The following is a 4,801-nucleotide window of genomic DNA, read 5'->3' as shown; positions in this document are numbered from 1 at the left end:
GCGCGAATGATGCGTCCGCATGGGTAACGCGATCGCGTGACATGTGCGATCTGCATAATCTGCAGAGTTCGCTGGGGGCGATTTTGGACCTTATTTCGACCCAGTTCTCGGCCCGGAATAGCAGACTAGAGCCAGAGAATATGCAGAAACAAAGGACAACATTCATTCTAGACATTTTTCAGTTTTTAGATCTAGTTTTACTCCTTTAGGTTTTTCTCTCTAGGTTTTAGAATTTTAATTTTTCAATTGGTCTTAGCATTGGAACATTGAGAAGAGTTATTTCCTCATCAAGACTTCGTCATTCTAGTTCGTTCTCTTAACTTGGTTTTATTCTTCCATGTTCTCTGCTTTGTTCAATTCTGTCATTTGAATACTTTCATGATTATTTAATACAAGGATTATTTCTTCCATTTTAATTTATTTTCCATTCAAATAATTATGTCTTCTTTTAATTCTCCTTCATATGTTATGGATTTATTATTTGCAATGAGCGAGTAGTTCCTTCACTTGATGGGGAGTTGATTGAAAGGAACTCTTGAGTTGGAAGGATTGAAAGAGAATTTGTAATTGGGTTAACTGTTGGATTGCTATTTAGTCACTAACACCAATCCCTTTGAACTAAGTGGGTTGCAACTCGTGAACAGATCTAGCATTCCAACTTGTTTGACTTTCCTTTACCTAGTAAAGGATAACTAAACAGAACAACCATTAATTATAAATTAATCTTGAAATCATCCCATCAATAATAGAGATTCCAACTAATCAACTCCCAGTCAAGGCTTTTATTCATATTATTTGAATTTTCTCAATTTAATTTTTCACAAACTTAACTCAACTTTTTGGAACATCTGATTAATAAAAAAGCACACTTTTCTGCAACTCGTTGGGAGACGACCTGGGACTTAAATTCCCAGTAATTTTCAATTTAAACTCACTGTGACATATTTCTAAATTGATAGGCAGATTTTCGGTGAGTTAAGAACTATACTTGCAACGTAACTATTTTAATAATTTTTAATTCACCAACTTCTGTGCCTCATCAATTCTTGGCGCCGTTGCCGGGGAGTTGCAATAGAGTGCTAAAGTTATTAATTAGAATTTATTTATTTGCATTTTATTTTATTTTGCTACTATGAGCTGCATGTTTCTTTCGTCAAATGATGCGTTCACTTCCTGATCCGCGCTTGCTAATATTCGATCCTGAAATTGAAAGGACTATTTCACGAATAAGGCGAGATCAGCGTCGGTTAGTCCGCTCTGAGGGCGGATCTGAAAGTGAACTTGAGGAAGAAACCAGCCCCCGTTCTACTGATTCGGTTGTTTTACGTGCAGAAGACATGGCAGCTAGGAGAGTTACCATCCAGGAGGAAGGAGCCCCTGATTTTACAATACAACCGTTTCAAGCGCATCATCCAGCGGTAGCTACAGATTTTGAAATAAAGACCGCACTGCTAAATTTGATGCCCAAGTTTCATGGCCTACCTGCTTAAGAGCCTATCAAGCACTTGAGAGATTTCCAGGCAGCCTGTTCTACTGTCAGGCGTGATGGTACTGATGAAACTTCAATTTTGCTGAAAGCTTTCTCGTTTTCTCTTGAGGAAAAAGCAAGAGAGTGGTACTACACTTAACCTCTAGCAAATGTATCCAACTGGGATACACTCAGAAAGGAGTTTTTAGAGAAATTCTTTCCATCTGAAGTTACTGATAAACTGAGGAAGGATATTTCCACAATTGTTCAGGATGACAATGAGACTCTCTTTGAATACTGGGAGCGCTTCAATAATCTTCTGGAAGCATGCCCCCACCATATGATTGACAAGATAGTGTTACTTAGCATTATCACACAGGGCATGAGGCCCCAAGATAAGACCACATTGGAAAGTGATAGCAATGGGTCTATGAAGAAGTACAAGACCACTGATGAGGCTTGGCAATTGATCAGTGATTTAGCTGAATCTACTAGGAACCACAGGCAAAAGCAAGGCCGTTCAAAAGCCGTTGTAGAAGTATCCTCTAATAGAGAGACTGCTGCTCTAGCTCAGAGTATATGCGAGATGACCAACTTACTGAAGCAGATGCAATTGAATCAACAACAAGCTCAGCAAGCTCCTCCACCACAGCAAAACCAACAACTAGTCCCACAAAGAATTTGTAGAATCTATGCTGATTATAGCCATTACACTGATGGATGCCCGCAGCTCCAACAAGAAGACAACATGGTGGCATCCACTCATAACTTCTATGACCGCCCCAACCAAGGGTACAATCAAAGTGGAAATAATAACCATGGATGGCAGGACAATTCTAACCAGAATTGGAGGGACAACAATAACAGAGGAGGCCGAGATAATCAGAGAAATCAGAGGTGGAATAATAACAACAACAGGCAGCAGAATCAACCTTACAGAGCACCTCACCTGAGGCAAAACCAAGGACCACAGAACAATCAACAGCAGACCTCTCAATTCACTCACTCTTCTTCATCTCCTAATGAATAGTTACTACAATCTTTTGAGCGAAGACAGCAGACATTGGAAAATAACATCATGAATAGTATTAATGCCAGTCTGAACAGTCTGACCTCTACTTTGCAAGCTCTTATGTCACAGATTAGATCAACACAAAATTCCAATAACCAATCTTCAAGTTCCACTGGAATCCCCTCTCAACCATTACCCAATCCGAAGGGAGGCATTAATGCCATCATCCTAAGGTCTGGAACCACACTGCAGGAGAGGAATCAGGAGAAACCAAGCCCAACAGAACACACCTCAGCTGAAGAGGTAGTAGAAATAGAAGATGTTGAAGAGGAAGAGGACATACAGGACATAGCTGAAGAAGAAATAGCTCAACCACAGGAGGAAGCACCAAAAGGCGTAGACACCACAGAAAACACTACTCCTATTCCATTTCCACAACTTGCAAGGAAGCCCAGGAAACAGCTGGAACCCGACCCCAAAATGGTAGAAATATTCAAAAAGGTTGAGGTAACTGTTCCTCTTTTTGATGTTATTCAACAGGTACCTAAATATGCAAAGTTTCTAAAAGACTTATATATCCATAAAGACAAAATTAATGAATTAGAAACTATTCCTTTTGGTAGTTCTATATCTGCTTTAATGGGAGGATTACCTGAAAAATGTAGTGATCCAGGTCCTTGTATAGTTAGCTGTACTATTGGTGGTGTAGTAATTTATAATTGCATGTGTGATTTAGGAGCATGTGTCAGTATAATGCCTTTGTCTATATATGATATTTTGAGGCTCCCTCCCTTAAAAAGGTCGGCAGCTCATTTTGTGTTAGCAGATAAAAGCATTATTACAGTGGCTGGAGTTGCTGAAGATGTTTTGGTGAACATTAAAGGGCTTACATTTCCCACTGATTTTTATATCTTGGAGATGCCCCATAATGATTCAGATAAGCCATCATCAATCCTACTTGGAAGACCATTCCTGAAGACATCAAAATTCAAATTGGATGCTTTTTCAGGAACATACTCCTTTGAAATAGATGGCTGCATAGTAATCTTCAATCTGAATGGAGTCATTGACAACCCCCCAGAAGATCGTTCTATCTTTCAGTGTGATGTCATAGATGAAAGTGTAGCTGAAGTTCACAAGAAAGAGTTAGAAGAGAGGCACACTGGACAAGGTCCAAGTGTGGGGACCCTCTTAACTGACAATGAGGGCACTTCGTCATTTTCACAAGCTCCAGATAATCCAGAGCCTGCCCATGATCAAAAGTTAGAATTGAAACCCCTCCCTCCACATCTCAAATATGCTTATCTTGAAGATGAGCAGAGGTTTCCAGTTATTATTGCAAGGGAACTTACTTCTCAACAAGAAGAGCAGTTACTTGATGTGCTGAGGAAGCATAAGAAGGCAATTGGGTGGAGCTTGGCAGACATAGTAGGCATCAACCCTCAAGTATGTGAGCACAGAATATTTTTAGAAAAGGGAGAAAGACCTGTCCGTCAACCCCAAAGAAGATTGAATCCCACCATCTTGGAAGTTGTCAAAAAGGAAGTGACCAGACTATTGGAAGCAGGTATCATATATCCCATTTCAGACAGTGAATGGGTAAGCTCAGTACAAGTGGTGCCCAAGAAGTCTGGAGTCACTACAGTGAAGAATGAGCATGGAGAGCTCATAGCAACTAGAGTTCAGAATGCTTGGAGAGTCTGCATTGATTACAGACATCTCAACCAAGCTACCCGAAAGGATCACTACCCACTTCTATTCATTGATCAAATACTGGATCGCCTGTCAGGTAAATCACATTATTGCTTTTTAGATGGTTACACAAGTTATTTCCAGATTCATATAGCTCCTGAGGATCAGGAAAAGACTACTTTTACATGTCCTTTTGGGACTTATGCTTACAAGAGAATGCCCTTTGGCTTCTGCAATGCACCAGCTACTTTCCAAAGGTGCATGATGAGTCTTTTCTCCGATCTTATTGAGGACTGTATGGAAGTTTTTATGGACGATTTTAGCGTTTATGGTGATTCTTTTAACCTTTGCTTAGATGGATTATCTAGAGTATTAGATAGATGTGTTAATACAAACCTTGTATTAAACTTCAAAAAATGTCACTTATGGTAAAATAAGGGATTGTATTAGGACATGTGGTATCTAATAATGGCATTTCTGTAGACCCAGCAAAGGTGAATATTATTTCTAGTTTACCTTACCCCTCTTCTATGAGGGAAGTCCGTTCGTTCCTTGGCCATGCAGGTTTTTACAGGAGATTTATTAAGGACTTTAGTAAGGTCGCACTTCCCTTATCCAGATTACTGCAG

General features: G+C 39.7%; 1 non-coding gene across 1 annotated transcript; it reads right to left on the bottom strand.

Annotated features, from left to right (window-relative positions):
• Window positions 1–1,706: 1,706 nt before the first annotated feature.
• LOC112745648 (small nucleolar RNA R71) lies at window positions 1,707–1,814 on the bottom strand. The gene has a single exon (XR_003173565.1). It is a non-coding gene; the product is annotated as a small nucleolar RNA R71 (small nucleolar RNA).
• Between the last annotated feature and the right edge of the window lie 2,987 nt (window positions 1,815–4,801).

This window comes from Arachis hypogaea, chromosome 14 (assembly GCF_003086295.3).
Source record: "Arachis hypogaea cultivar Tifrunner chromosome 14, arahy.Tifrunner.gnm2.J5K5, whole genome shotgun sequence".
NCBI classification, from domain to species: domain Eukaryota; kingdom Viridiplantae; phylum Streptophyta; class Magnoliopsida; order Fabales; family Fabaceae; genus Arachis; species Arachis hypogaea.
The sequence above is the reverse complement of the archived record's forward strand: the minus strand, read 5'-3'. Positions and strand labels throughout refer to the sequence as shown.